This window comes from Podarcis gaigeae (assembly GCF_964106915.1).
Source record: "Podarcis gaigeae genome assembly, chromosome: 9".
Lineage (NCBI taxonomy): Eukaryota > Metazoa > Chordata > Lepidosauria > Squamata > Lacertidae > Podarcis > Podarcis gaigeae.
The window spans coordinates 4,040,572-4,057,005 of NC_139685.1; the positions used below are offsets into that span (position 1 = coordinate 4,040,572).

Genomic DNA, 16,434 nt, shown 5'->3' on the forward strand with positions numbered 1-16,434 from the left:
TATATTATATTATATTATATTATATTATATTATATTATATTATATTATATATTAGCTTGCTATGGATGGGCTGGTGGTAGGGATGCCAATAAGATTTTCTGGGCCTGGTACACTGTATGTGGATTGGGCCCCTACATTCTGCCTCTCCCCCACCACAACCTATTGACAAGAATGGATACTTATTTACATATATTAGGCTAGCCTACCTCACATTATTGACAAAACAAGATGACACCTGATTGGCTCTCTAAACATTCCTTTTTCTGGTTATTTGGCTATAACCTTTGATAGAATACAGATAACTGAACAAACGTTGTTGCATTACATTCTTCATTAGATTATCCTTCCATTGATATATACTTTTATGGTATTACTCCAAAACAAAGTGGTGTTACGAGCTAAAATACACTTTCTCCAAAAGGTTTCCACAATTTTGGTCACTAGTGTACCCCTGTAAACAAAAGGACTAGAATTATCACCATTTAAAAATAGGAAGCTGGAACATTCAGCAAAGTGACCTAGAATGTACCTGAGGGACGCAGGCCTTCCACAATGGTGCCTCCCTGCCTGCTTCATGCCTATGGTCTTGGGGCATGGGCGTAGCCAGGATTTTTGTGGGGGGGGGGGAAAGGCTTTTGTTAGGGGGAGAACCACAGATTTGTACTGATTTTTCCTGATTTGGGGGGCAGCAACCCACGCTGCCCACCCTTGGCTATGCCCATGTCTTGGGGCAGGTCCCCACTTGGTTTGCAAGCTGTTCATCGTGCAGGCCTGATTCGGAAAGAGGCAACAGCGAGTGCTGCAAAAGGAAACTCTTGATGTTTTTCTTTATGAAGCCTGAAAGTGAATGAGAACGCCAGTCTCCATAAGATTCCCTCACCCCACACAGCTATTCTTCTGAAGGCTAATTTACAACCATTGCTGCCTGATAAAAACCAATTTTTCACAAAGAGGCATTCTTTGAACCTTGAGCCCTCAGGGCTGGCTACTTCCCAGTCGGTTGCTGGACTCACAAGTAGCAGCAGCCTCACATTCTGCAGCTGCAAGTACAGTATACATTGTGCTCCTGTCGGAACAATGCTCAAAGGGGCACACATCTGGCAGGCTGGTAAGCCAACACAGTATTTAAACGATCTGGTCGGAAACATGGACCCATATGCTCAAACATTTCTCAGATGAAAATAGGAACGTCCTATTCCATCATCATCATAACTATATTTTTTTATTTATAACTTTCCCCTCTGGCTGGGATGTCCTAAGGGAAAGTGAGACATTTTGGGATGAAATCAGAAACTGGGACAGCTTCTGTAAATCTGGGACTGTCCCTGGAAAAGAGGGACTCTTGGAGGGTCTGTGAACGTTTTAGCATTCCCAACACCAAAACTACTTATTTCATAAATAATTAGCTTAAAAGTGGGGGCAGGGATATCCTATTCCTTTTCTAATTGTTCGCACAAAAGATGGAGCTGGCATTTTCATTTGCTTTTGCCAGCTAAGTAATCAAATATAAACACAAAGAGGGACTTCCGGGTTGGCGCCTCCGGTAATGGCGGAATTCCTCTGATTGGGAGAAATTTGCATCGTGGAAATCTGGGTCTGGCCGCCACGGCAAAGGCGGAGACCCACTAAAAATCACAGGTGGGTGAAGCCTGGGAACGTGGGATTCAGCTGGCACCTTTTGCGCCTCCCCTACTCGCAGGGAAACCCGGTTTCGGGGATCCGGAGCGACGTGGGGTGAGCGGCGCGGTGCTTCGAATTGACTGCTTCTTCCACAGAGCGAAGCCGCATAGCTGTTGCCGGAGAGCGCTGACTTTTTCCTGTGGACAATTTGATCTTAAAGCAACTACCCGTGAGTAGAGCGGAGAATTGGATTTTTAAACATCTTAATTTGGTGTCGAATGGGGGAGGTCCAAAACAGGAAGTCCACCTTCCCCTTCTGTAAATAGACTGAAGCAATGAGGATGCAAGCTGAAGTCGCGGAAAGCCCATTGTAAAGGACTAAATTTCCATTGGTAAAAAATACTAAACCCCCCTTGGTGGCAGGAGAAGGGGGGGGAAAGTTTTGGACTGAATATACCTGCAGGAGAGAGCGAACAGAATTAAAATACCACCGCTCCGATCCTGGAAACGGGCTGCCAGCAGGACTGACATGCTTTAGAATGCTCATTGACCGTGATTAGAACGTTCACTGACAGCAAGTTAAATAAGAGAAATATATTGTTTCCATTGTCTCCTTCTGCGTTTAAAAAGGAGTAAAAGTAACTGAAAATTGAAACTAATTTTATTGTTTGAACTGTGTTTAAAAGGACCAATACAAATAGAAACTGTTTCACTCTAGAGGAAGCCTTTGAAACTGTTACAAGAGTTGAGTTGGGGGAATTTCCAGCTGCAAGATAAAAAGCTGTGAGATTCTGGGACTGACCTTGAATCAGTTAAGAATGTCGACAGAAGAGGCCTTAGTGGTTGCATTGAGTAAGATAAATGATTCACTGGAACAGCTCCACAAGAAGGTGGATGTGGTAATTACCAAAATCGATAATTTGGGACAAAAAGTGAACATCAATACAGAAACTACTCAGAAATCGATACAGGATTCTACTTTGACATGGCAAACTGTGGAGAAGGCTAGGGAGAAAGTTGTTGCCGTTGAACCTAAAGTAACACAAGTGGAGAGGGAGAGAGCCCCAGCCTTACAGATGCAATTATTTGATGACCATAAGTTGATGCCTTTCATGATTGAATTTAAAGAAAGTCAGATTTTGAGGATCGGAGCCCTGTCTGAACTGGAGAAGGAAAGTTTGGTAGATCCCCTCACGCAGGAATTTGCTGGTTTTTGGGACCTGGACTTGGGTCAGGAGGAGATTGGAGTCGTGGGGGCATTCAGATTTGGAGGAATCTTGAAACACGTCCTGAAATATCTTTTGGATCTTAGCTTTAACTATGGAGATTTGGTTGCCCTGTCGAGAAGGAATAAAAACATCGCTAGGTGGGAGTTTCCCCGAGGTCTACTCTTCAGTATCAAAGGAAGGAAAATAAGAATAAGATCAGTAGAAGACAAAGTAAAGTGCATGTATAAATACGAAGAAGACTTGCAGAAGGGACTTGGAAAAGAGTTAAGAGCCTCGGACAGAAGATTACCAGGTTGATGAACTATATGGAATTGGCGGAAATGACTGGCAGAATCCGAGACCAGGGAGAAGAGACGGTGGAAGAAGATTGGAAAAAGTTTAAAGACTATTTATAGAAATATTGTAAAATTAATGAGTGTTAGAAAAATGTTGGAATGAAGCTATACGGCTTTATAAGAAATGTTAGAAGGAATTAAGTACAAATAGATTATCGGAGTATTAAAGGGAAAATAAGGTTAAAATATGTTAAGATAATTATATGACAGAAAATAGAGGAAGATGGAAAGGTATTGCTGAAACATTTAATAGAAGTGGAATACAAAAAGGGAGGTGTGAGGAGGTCGTTGAAACAAGGGAATGTAAGATATGATATTGAAATGGTATAATGTGTGTTTTAAATTGTTTTTGCTTTGTTTTGTTGAGTTTATTGTGTTAATGTTGTGTTGTGTATTGTTTATCTATTGTATTGTATTGTTTTTTCTTTCTTTTTTCTCTCTTCTTTTTTCTTTCCTTTTCTCTTTTTGTAAGGTTTAAAAGTAATATTATTAAAAATATATATATATAAACACAAAGAGGTCTGCCCCTCACCTACAACTTCACAGATTAACATTTTTTTCTCACTGGGTGGTGCTTTTGCAGGGTATGATACAAATGTTATGATGAATTAAAATAAAATTTCCTCCCACCAATTAACCAGCTAAGCTATTATAAAGTAAGACCATCAATAAGATTTTAACATCAATATCGCTTAGGACAAATTACAATGGAATGTCATTTGTTTGTTTTAACATATTTCCATATTAAATGCACAGAATTATACATTGAAATCTATCAGACAATGCAGAGCCGCAGAAATAAATGATGTAGGGAGAAGGATGGCTTTCTGGCCTAGAATGAATCAATGGGAGGATGACCCTGTTAACTGATGTATTGGTGCAATGTTAAGTTTCCATGTTGATATTGTTAGCAGTTTGGGTGTGGGGGGGGGTGTGTGGAAAGTCAACTGTGTGATGACTGTGTGCAGAATCCAAGTCTTAGGCGTTTTTAGCAACCTCACAGAATAAGAAGCAAAGTCAAAGCACATCAATAAATATTGAATTAGATTTCCAGTCTCTCCATTTTTTTATCTAATTACGGAGTGTTTGGAGACATATGGTAATTAAGCAGTTAAGAGGACTATATTGAACACTGGGTAGTTATCCTCATAATCACCTCGCAAACTTCAAAGTGAGCTGGCCCTCTCAATAAAAGCAGAAATAGATACATCCCTACTGGATGGATGAATTTATTTCCATTTTCTAAAGCTTGAAGGCAAATCTGGGCAAGTCCACTGACTTCACTGAATGTATTACCATGGATAGAAATTTGTTGGCATTTTAAATGTGGGTGGATGTTCCTCCAGGAGTCTGTTATCTATTACTCCCAGAATGGCAGCCTATGAGTTTCTGATTAGTGTAATTGACACAGAGCAGACAACAACAAAACCCCAGAGTGGCTGTGCAGCTGCTGTGAAAGGTAAATTCAATGATGGCATTAAACAGATTAATTCATTTAGGATGTATAATTTACAATGGTAATGAGGATTGTCTGGGGACTGCTATCGTATCATCCATCAACACTTTCAATCTTAAGGCTAGTAATCTGTTAGCAATTTCAATATTGTTTATCCAACTGATATATATATATTCTCCTTCTTCCTTGCAGGTTGGCCCACACTATCAAGATGTCTAGCCAGTGGTTTACTTGGTTCAGCTAGTAGAACCATGCTCTGCCAGGTAACCAGAATCAATACCCGAAGGTCTGGCAAACTCCCCATTCATCATCCCTAATTTGTTCCATCCCTGGCCCCTCAGATTCTACCCAGACTCCTGTCCTGCTTTCTAGGTTCTTCTGGGCTCTGCTTATGACCAGCCAGATTTCTGTCTTCCATTAATGGCATTTATGCTATGATACAGAACCCTTGATTCTCTGACCCAACCCTAGGGTGAGATTATACTCCTTCCATTTTATGCGCAAGGCAACTGACCATGACAACAGAGAAGGTTTCTGCTACTGGTTGGGGCCAGGATGGCATCCCCTTTAATGACATGCTCTTCCTGGGAAGAAGACGGCTTGGCCTCCCCAAATCCCTTGGCTCAGATACTCATTCCTCTTTCCTTTTCTCCTTCACAACCACTGGCTACTAAGCAGCTCCAATAGGATTCCCCCCCCCCCCAAAGTAGTCAGCTTTCACATCCTATTTTGCTTCTTTTATTCTGACCTAGTCCCAGCTTTGTCAAGTAATAGTTTTGCAGCCTTCCAAAATCAGTCAGATTTTGGCATTCTTGCCTGTTTGTTCTACAGCTGAATGCAGTCCGCTGAGAATGCTCAGCTTCTGGTTTTGGCAAGCTTTGCTTCTTCCTTTTCTGCACTCGTTTGCATTCTTTGTGCAGATGTGTAGCTCAAGCTGAAAAGCAAAGGTAGCAAGATAGTAACGTGAAAGTGGATGATAGGATGGAAAGACATCTCTCCAGCCTCTGCACCAAGTAGCAGTTTCCTGAAGCATATAGTGAGATTATCTTTATTTGTACTTACCGCTGTGAATGCTGTTCTTTCTGAAAGCTACGTAGCCTGGCTGCCCAGGAACTTTTAACTCACCTCTTGTAGCAGTGAACTTCATATTACATGCTGCTTCAAGATGCCATTTCCTCAGTCAGCTGATCAGCAGTGCCTGCAACCCCTGAGCTGCTTCTCATACACCACATCCCTTGCAGGGCACATGGGGATGGCTTTGCTGAAAAAACCTTGTGGGCCAAGTGGGAGATTCTCCATGCCTGCAATAATTTAAATAAACTGTGGTTTAATGTATACAAGCAGTATACTAGTGCACATTACTGAAATCACAGGTGCTATCTATTACTGTTTGTAATAGATTAAGCAGTGCTTTTTTCCTGGGGGGACGCAGGGGTACGCATACCCCTAAACATTTTGAGAATCTAATTTGGCCTCATTGAGGGACAGTATTTCAATCTGAGTAGGAAAATGAGAGTACCCCTAAGTATTTTTTTTTTAAGAAAAAAAGCATGATGCAGTGGAAAAGGTTTGATTAAAAACACTGTGGAGGTGAGAAGTCAACTTATGAAACAATGTAATTATTTGATATGAAAAGTATTGGGGAAATGCTTGAAAATGTTAATGAAAAAAATTGCAAAAATTATATAAATCACCTTTCTGACACACGATTAGGAAAACACATGTGGATTTTCTCTGCTGCAGTTGATCTGCACCCAAAGAGGAAGGTATCTGGAGGCTTGGGGGAATCCCAGGTTGTGCAGAAGTGCAAATTTAAGGCGAGTGGAGTGGAATTGATTGACGGGCAGGCTGGAAACCTGAACAGAAGCAACACAGGCCATACGGAGTAAGAGTATTGAGGTGAGCTCTGGATCTGTGAAGTCCAGGGTGACATATTTGTGCATCTGTGCTTTCCGAAGGATGACTCAGGGACTTAGACCCAGTGCTCTTCTCCTACACATGTATTTCAGAGCACTATCTTTATCTTAGAATGCAGACTCTGTGGGAGAGGGTGACATGCACTTTTATCTCCTTGGAAAGCAAAAGCTGAGTATGAGAAGAACCAGCAGCCGCATGACTGTCTGCATACCTAGTTAAAAGTCACGAGCTATGAAAAGTGGGTCATCTGGACTGTGGAACGTGGATGTCTGCAGCACTTCACAAACCAGCTTAGGTGGAAACTGTTAGTTATTAAAAAACAATAATCTAAAAATCCAGCCATTGCATTAGCAATGCAAATTGGCCTTAAACTTTCTAAATAGAATATTAAACGGTAACTGCACAGTCAAAAGAGTATTTATTAGTAGTGACAGTGTTATAAATCACAATCCACACAGAAGGCAAGCTACAAAATCCTGCCATGCTTAATGAGAGGTTGAATTAAGAGGAAGTGAAGTTACCTTGCCTTATTGATGTGGGAGGCCTTTTGATGTTCTCCTTTTGGTCCACAGAAAAGGTTTTCACCTTAGCCTAATTAACGTTTTTATCATTAAGAGTTAGAAAAATTGAATTGTGTCAGACATAGGTCAGTGTAATGATAATTTAATGGATATGTATTACTCTGCAAGTAAAGCTTTGAATATGTGCTATATGCATCACATTACCATTGACCTATGCAAATTTCCATCCTGGCGTCTTTCATTCTTTGCCACTGCTGCATTAATGCCTCTTCTCTTCCCTCTCATCTCTTTAAACAATGATTTCCTCATTTTCATATTAATTGCATCAGTTAACCGAGATAATGCTCTGACTGAAAATGAGCAGCAGGATAAATTGGGGAAATGGCACACTCATTCTTTTTGCTTAATCAATTTCACAAGACCCACAAAACGACGCCTTAATTTGACTTCCTATAATTGCTGATCATTAGGCACAGGATCCCTGTGAAACACCTTTGTTTATTCCAGTCTCAGAGCTGATTGATGGAGTCACAGTCACTCACCTATCGGAGGGGCACAGATTTTTCTGCCACCAAGCAGCCTGCTTTGCAGATACCGTGGAGAACTTCAAAACAAGCAAATGCTAATGCATTTGGAAAATGAATTGCACGGGTAAATAAAACCACTTTGGCTAATGGCACCCGTGAGGTCCTGTACGGCAAGCATGATGTCACAAAATGCTCTGTACCTCCTAAATTTCACACCTGAAAGGCACAGGAAGCTATGTTTCTCCCCTCCCCAAATGATTTTTATTTAGTCACACTATTATTGTGTAGCTACATATTTTGTAATTTGCATGTACACATAGATATATTGAGGTGCCATACTGAAAGACCATCTATGAGACTCAGAATGGAGATAGATATCAATTTCAATTTTTAAACAGTTCATGCTTGATATTCAGTCAGAATAATACAATGATTATGTTTTATGTTTTTAAGGCAAAAGCAGGAAGTTATTTACAGAATAAATTCTTTTTGGATTGTGGTGTGGGTGTGAGTGAAAACCTGGGAGAAGGGGTTACTGTACAATGGTGAAGCAGTGTGCATAAATTAGAGAGAGAGAGAGAGAGAGAGAGAGAGAGAGAGAGAGAGAGAGAGAAGAATTTGCATATGTGAGGTCCTAAATTCAGCCTAAAGCAACTCCAGCACTAAACACTTTAGCTGTACCTTGTTGCAGGAAAATTCCATCCCTAGATAAGGCTGCCAACTTTAACCATAAGAGAGAACCTTCCCAACTGGTCATCTGCATAATTACGTGATCTGAGGCAAACAAAGAAACTGGCAGAATGTATTATTTTAAATGTATTTGCTAATTTCTCCCTCTGAACTTTCCTCTATAAGCTTTAGTATTACATGCAAATTACATGCTTTTATTTCTCTCCCTCTCTCTCCCCCTGCTTTGCTCAAGCCACAGCAAAACTCTGAGGAGGAAGGGCATGCAAGGAAGGTTTTAATAAGGGAAAGCTTTTCATACTTCACACTCTCTTCTAAAGTATTCATAAAACATCAAAGATGAACATTTTTTAAAAATATGAAATGAGTTGAGAAGTTATCTCTGGCCTCCTAATACACTTTAAAAGGCATTTTGTGTGTATGTGTGTGTGTGTGTGTGTGTGTGTGTGTGTGTGTGTTCGAATATGGAAAATTCCATAAGGAAACCAGGAGTGTGTGTTGTTTCGTGCAGTGAAATGACTGTGTGCTAGGGCCAGCCCATCCATGAGGCAAGGTGAGATGGCACTTCAGGTGGCAGGATCCACAGGGACAGCAGATCCGTCCTCCAGGGAAGGCTTCGCCTGATGCTGCAGTGGCAGCAACAGCAGCAGTGCACTCCTTGGAGGCCCCCTTGACGGTCTCTCTTACAGTGCTGGTCTCCTCTCACCCTTGTTCTCGATGGAGATGTTTGCTCCCCTCTTGTTCCTGATGTGGATCTTCACTCACCCTTTGTTCCCTGGCCGGAGGGCTGGATGCCAGTTTGTGATTTGCCTCAGGTGCCAAAATGTCTCAGCCTGGCCCTGCTGTGGGCTCAGTCTTAAACACAGTGGCCCAATTAAGCTAAAGTTAATCATGACTAAAACCAGGGGCAGAGCTTGGGTCTTTCAAATTTCAGCGGCACTCTGTGCGAACCCAAAATTTAGCACCTCTCTGCCTTTTGCCTTCTGCTGCCTCAATATTTGCATCAGCCTATGAAACCCACTGGGCTCGGTGCCCAGTATGGGGGAACTGGTCGCACTGCCCTAAATCCACCTCTGCTAAAAACAGATTGTTTTCAATGAATGGGTAAGTTATCTGAGACTTAACTTGCTTCATGGGTTTCTATGGGTTTAAATCATGACTTACTTCAACTGGAAGTAAAAAAAAAATAAATTAGTTGGATTTAGACCAAATTAATTGAACTTAGATCCTAGTGAAATCAATGGGGCAGGTTTGTAATGTCTCATTGGAAAGTATTCAACAAATTTTTACACAGAGCAGACCCATTGAAATGAATGGACCTAACTTTCCTGTTGATTAATTTAATGGGTCTACTCTTTGTAAAAGGGATGCGGGTGGCGCTGTGGGTTAAACCATAGAGCCTTGGGCTTGCCGATCAGAAGGTTGGTGGTTCATAGAATCATAGAATCATAGAGTTGGAAGAGACCACAAGGGCCATCGAGTCCAACCCCCTGCCAAGCAGGAAACACCAAGCAGGAAACACGAATCCCCGTGACGGGGTGAGCTCCCGTGGCTCGGTCCCTGCTCCTGCCAACCTAGCAGTTCGAAAGCACGTCAAAGTGCAAGTAGATAAATAGGTACCGCTTGGCGGGAAGGTAAACAGTGTTTCCGTGCACTGCTCTGGTTCGCCAGAAGCGGCTTAGTCATGCTGGCCACATGACCCAGAAGCTGTACGCCGGCTCCCTCGGCCAATAAAGCGAGATGAGCGCCGCAACCCCAGAGTCGGTCACGACTGGTCCTTTTCCCTTTACCTTTACTCTGTGTAAAAATTAGTTGAATACCACCAATTGATTCCAAAGGCAATTAAATTCAACTAGTATTCGGGATACAACCCATTGATTGACCTAATGCCACATATTGCATTGCATCCAAAGAACTGAATGAATTGAAAATAACTGCTAGCAACTGTATTGTAATTGCTTGCACAAACTAGTCGACTAAAGGCTCGTTCACACTTCCACATGTCCCGCACGATGGGGGCTGGCCCATGCCCTTGCTCCACCCCAAAGTGCTGCCCCCAATTGGGCAGCTCCCTTGGTCCTGCCGGGGTGGCCCCGACCCCAGAGCAGGGAGACTTTACAGAGCTGCCCCAGCAACCGGTGCATGCCTAGCTGGGGCAGCAGATGTTTCCAATGTTGGCTGTCCACCCAGGCTCCTGGTCCCTGCCATACTTGCACAGCTGCAGGCAGGTCCTGCTCTGAGCGATACATCAGTCAATTCTTACAGCAGGTCTCTGAAAAGATCAGCTGTAACTTTGAAGACAGCATGAAACACTCCACGTAAACGTCCTTAAAAACTGTACACAAATAGGGCATTCCTTACTTAGGAGTCATTGACATGCCTTTCACAAATGCCGCAGTCCAGATTTACCACACAATAATAGATTAGTAGACTGTACCAATACTTTCATTTGCTGTTCTAATAATTTATGAAATTGTGCTGGATCCTGCTTGTAACATTTCAATCAGGCTTTATCACACTACGTTGAAGTTTGATTGAGCGGTTATTATGGGTGCAACTGGAATTTCAAGGTGAAAGGGAGGCAATGAGGGGAAAAGAATTGTGCAGATATGCTTGTTTGTAGACATTTCGGAATAAAACAAGCAACCATATGGTAGCTGAGCTATAAAGCAAACTGCTAAGCTGGTACAGCAATTACAGAATGCACGAATGAGACTGTTGCTTGGAGTGTATTACACCATACACAAGCTGCACTGACTCCTGGTTCATTTCTGAGCAACATTTGAGGAGATGACTACTTGTAAAGCCTAAAATGGCTTAAGGATCCTTAAAGGAATGGATCCTACTAAATGAGATTGCAGCATCCCAAAACATGTGTTTTTGGATGCCATGTGCTTGTGTGGGTCACATGACTCACACAGGAGCGCGATCCAGAAGACACGTGGCCTGGTTTTGCACTGGGACATGTTGGAGGGTACGGTGGCACCACTCACATACAGTAACAAAAACTACCACAGAGATATCAACGTTTCCAAAAGCAGGGGGTCTGAGCAAGCTCATTCTCGTTTCTGCCACACACCCCAGGGTTCTTTTTCTCAGCTAACATCTCAACATTTCATAAACTCCTGGATACTCAAAGGTTCTTCTGGTTTTCAGGTGTTATGTTCTTCTACTTTACAAAGTTGCATACTTCTCAACATCTAGGGAGTTCCTTGAGTATGGAGGAACATCTAACTGTCTTTTTGGGGTGTCCATTTTTTGGTGCCAAACTGACTGGCACTCTTATCAGTTAGATTCACTATTAGAAGGAATTGTAGCTTTTGACAGATCTATCTTTCATGAATTAGTATAACTTTTAAAATGAAGCAATCTAACCTTGTAGTGGAAATCCAATTCTGCATTCTTATGAAAAATGATAATAGTTTAATGCTTTTATTTTGATAATTGCATTTCACCACTCTACAGAGGGTCAGCATGATTATATAAACCATTATATATAATGCTACTTTAAATCTCTCATCACCAGCAGCAGGGAGGTCATTGTCAGTCCCCTTCACACAGGCAAAGTTAACCTTTTGCTTATATTCTTTCCGACAAATTTATTACTGACAGAAATGGGTCATCAGCACAAGGAAAATTTATTCATAGGCATCACGACCAAATCTTTTACTGTGGTTGTGGTTGCTTTTAATGAACAGCTGTGCATACTCCTCCTCACTTGAGAAAAAAGTCCTCTTAATCTTACTTTCTGCTCCTTGCTGTTTAACCAGGACTAATTCATGAGAGGGCTTGTCCTTTTATCCTAGACACTCACTCAGGAGACCTTGGTGACAGCCCTTGCCCCAAACCTTTTGGAAGCCCCAGTATATAATACGCACTGATTCACCCCTATCTCCACTTGTTGACACAGTCAATTCCAAAAGTCTGGTGAGGCAGAGCAAGGCTTAGAATTATAGAATCATAAAATGGTCGAGTTGGAAGGGACCCTGAGGGTCATCTAGTCCAACCCCCTGCAATGCAGGAATCTCAACTAAAGGATTCAAGACAGATGGCCACCCAACCTCTGGTGAAAGACCTAATTCTTAATAAACCTTTAATATTGCTTTGCCACCAAGTAGATGTTAGTGTAACTGGCTTGTAATTCCTTGGTTCTCTTTGGGATCACGCAAAATCCAAAACTAATTGCACAGATCCTCTATAATCCATTTAAGGACAATATATTCTCACTGGGACATGGGTGGTGCTGTGGGTTAAACCACAGAGCCTAGGGCTTGCCGATCGGAAGGTTGGCAGTTCGAATCCCCGCCACAAAGTGAGCTTCCGTTGGTTGGTCCCTGCTCCTGCCAACCTAGCAGTTCGAAAGCACGTCAAAGTGAAAGTAGATAAATAGATACCACTCTGGCAGGAAGGTAAACGGCATTTCTGTGTGCTGCTCTGGTTCGCCAAAAGCGGCTTAGTCATGTTGGCCACATGACCCAGAAGCTGTACACCAGCTCCCTTGGCCAATAAAGTGAGATGAGCGCCGCAACCCCAGAGTCGTCCACATCTGGACCTAACAGTCAGGGGTCCCTTTACCTTTTATTCTCACTGCCAGGGCCCAACCTAGCAACAAAAATACTTCAGTTTAATCCCACTTCCAGCTATTCAAGGGCCAAATGATATGTGCCATTAAACACGTGATTTATCATCACACATATCTTTTTCAAATTCCAGACAGCTGCCTGAGCTAATTGATAACCTATCCAGAATCAGGACTTCAGCAGAATACAATCCTCCCATGCCGTTGTTCTGATGAAAACCACCCCTCCAAACCTCAAGGGGGGGGGGGGGGAAATTCCTATTGATATCAGTGGTCGGCCTGGCCGGTCTGTCTTTTGGCATTATCAACTAAAAACAATGCAAGGCAAAATCAATCCATCTGCATTGCATCTTCCTCTCACTAATTAACATGGCGCGCAAGCTATCATGAAGCTCTCCTGGGGAAGCCAATTTGAAATGAGCTGCACAAGAGCAAAACAGTGGACCAGATTCCTTTGTCCCTTCTGCTCTTAATGGTATCTAAAACCTGCCACAGGAGATGGTAAGCTGACCTTGCCTTACAGATCTTGCCATGCTAAGAAACGACCAGATTCTTAGCATTTTGTGCATTTAAATTTTACAAAACTAAGCTCAGGTGACAAAATTACCCACACAACAAAAATGTAAATCCACAGCAGGGGTTCAAAAAGAGGAGAGAATCATGATGAATTGTTATTTTACTGCTAATCATCATACATATTGATGCAGAAAGAGAAGGTAATATGAGAACCAGGCATGAAGCCTGCTGACAGAACACAAGGCATTGTTGACTAAGTGCCAGTTCATGTCTTGTGATACTGAACACTGAGGTTTCTATTCAGTCATGTTGATTGAAGGCTGTGGGGGGAGAACAAGGAAAATCAAGACAGAAGAGATAATGTTTGCAATCAGTACTCTGCAATTGCTATTGTCTACACTCAGCATCCTCAGATGAGAAATTAATTTCCATGAATTCCTCTTTTTCGAAAATTGCAGTTTATACATTGCATGGTCAGATGTGATCCTGTAATCCCTCTTAGAGAAAGCAAAGCAAACAGAAACATGCAGAGAGAGATCAGCCTCATCCCAAACTCATTAGAGTCACTGATTTTGTTTTGTAAAGGGGACTGTTGATTTCCTCCCAGCCACCAGACTACAACATATGCTGCACATTGAACTTATTCCTTCCTGCTCTAGGGGAACTAACAGCCTTCCCAGGCAGCGGGGAGTTGTAACATCCCTGGAGAGTGAGGGATTAGTCACAGGTGGGTGGACTCAGGCCACAGATCTACAGCAGGGGTGGCTAATCTGTGGCCCCCAAGGTCAGTCTCTGTCAGAGTGGCCATTAATCAAGGATGGTGAGAGTTGGAGCCCAACAACGTCTGGAAGCCACCCCTGATCTATAGCATATTTGCCCACTGTTTCCCACCATTTCCTGAGCATTTGAAAGAATCGAGGGGGTGCTCATCTAATTTGCAGATGACACCAAACTGGGAGGGGTAGCCAATGCCACAGAAGACAGAATCAGGATTCCAGATTAGAGAACTGGGCCCAAAGTAACAAAATGGATTTCAGTAGGGACAAATGTAAGGTTCTGCACTTAGGCAGGAAGAACCAGCAGCACAAATATAAGACGGGGGACACCTGGCTTGCCTGTAGTATACTGGAAAAGCATCTAGGCGTCTGAGTGGACCACAAGCTTCACATGAGTCAACAGTGGGATGTAGTAGCAAAAAAGAAGAAGAAGAAGAAGAAGAAGAAGAAGAAGAAGAAGAAGAAGAAGAAGAAGAAAAGAGCTAATGATATTCTAGGCTGCATCAACAGCTGTATAGTAGCCAGATCAAGGGAAGGAATAGTGCTGCTCTATTCTGCCTTGGTCAAAACTCACCTTGAGTCCTGTGTCCAGTTCTGGGCACCCCAATTTAAAAAGGATATTGACAACCTGGAATATGTACAGAGAAGGCAACGAAGATGCTCAAGGGAAGGGAGTCAGCAAACTCTTTCAGCAGGGGGCCGGTCCACCGTCCCTCAAACTATGTGGTGGGCTGGACTATATTTTTTTGGGGGGGGGATGAACAAATTCCTATGCCCCACAAATAACCCAGAAATGCATTTTAAATAAAAGCACACATTTTACTCATGTAAAAACACCAGGCACGTCTCACTAATGACCCAGAGATGCATTTTAAATAAAAGGACACATTCTACTCATGTAAAAACACGCTCATTCCCGGACCGTCCGCGGGCTGGATTGAGAAATCGATTGGGCCAGATCCGGTCCCCAGGCCTTAGTTTGTCTACCCCTGCTCAAGGGTGTGTAGAGGAACCAAGCCATATGAGGAACGGCTGAGGGAGTTGGGTAAGTTTAGCCTGGAAAAGAGGCGACATAATAGACACCCTCAAATATCTGAAGGGCTGTCACATAGAAGATGGAGCAAGCTTCTTTTTTTATCCTGCTCGGAAGGGGAGGACCTGAATCAACGGCTTCAAGTTACAAGAAAGGAGATTCTGACTAAATATTGGTTGGTACTTTCTGATGGTAAAAGCTATTTCACAGTGGAGTGGGACTCCATTAGAAGATGATGGACTCTCATTCATTGGGGGTTTTTAAGCAGAGGTTGGATGACGACCCTCAAGGTCTCTTCCAACTCTATGGTTCTATGCTTAGCTCACACAGGCCAAGAAAGGTAGAGGAGGCGCAATAACCCTCACATTTGTATTGAGAAAAAACAATTGCTCTGATTCTGAGGACAACTCTTTAATATAAGAAGTATGTTAAAGTAAAGGTAAAGGGACCCCTGACCATTAGGTTCAGTCGTGACCGACTCTGGGGTTGCGGCGCTCATCTCACTTTATTGGCCAAGGGAGCCGGGTCATGTGGCCAGCAGGACTAAGCTGCTTCTGGCAAACCAGAGCAGCGCATGGAAACGCCGTTTACCGGTACCTTCCCGCTGGAGCAGTACCTATTTATCTACTTGGACTTGATGTGCTTTCGAACTGCTAGGTGGGCAGGAGCAGGGACCGAGCAACGGGAGCTCACCCCATCGCGGGGATTTGAACCACTGACCTTCTGATCAGCAAGTCCTAGGCTCTGTGGTTTAACCCACAGTGCCATCTGCATCCCTGGGCAACTAAGAAGAAGTTACTGGGCAACTAAGAAGTATGTTACTGGGCAACTAATCTGTGATTTTCTGAGACTGAGAATATGCCCTTAGTGGTGGTAAAAATGAAAAAGAATTACAACAACAAATAAATGTTTATCATTTCAGCTCTTTTCTGCATTTGTTTATTCCTTCCAAAATGGCCCAAAGCCATTTTAAAAAATCAGATATCAAAAGGATTCTTTTTCTTTTTTGCCAGAGCAGAACCATGAGCTCTTGGTGCTTCCATATGCATCCAATTACAGGAAGCTGCTGTACGCCTGACAGCAGTGTCACATCTCATAGAGATAAAATCATTTTAAGGTAGTAAACCAAAGTGGTAACATTAATGATCCCATTAGTGCAAAGCATTAGGACGTAGATATTTCTTAGCCTTCTGCTTTAATCTTCCCGATGCTCCCAAAACTGCCTCTCCTCATGGATT

General features: G+C 42.7%; 2 long non-coding RNA genes across 2 annotated transcripts in view; one reads left to right on the forward strand and one right to left on the reverse strand.

Annotated features, from left to right (window-relative positions):
- The window catches only part of LOC310825234, a 213,222-nt gene that overhangs the window by 52,555 nt on the left and 144,233 nt on the right, over positions 1–16,434 (forward strand). The gene's annotated exons all lie outside the window — the stretch shown is intronic.
- Positions 15,632–16,434, reverse strand: part of LOC310825230 — a 315,724-nt gene continuing 314,921 nt past the window's right edge. Inside the window, exon 3 of the long non-coding RNA XR_014555179.1 lies at positions 15,632–15,699. This is a non-coding gene — a long non-coding RNA (uncharacterized lncRNA). The remainder of the gene's footprint in view (positions 15,700–16,434) is intronic.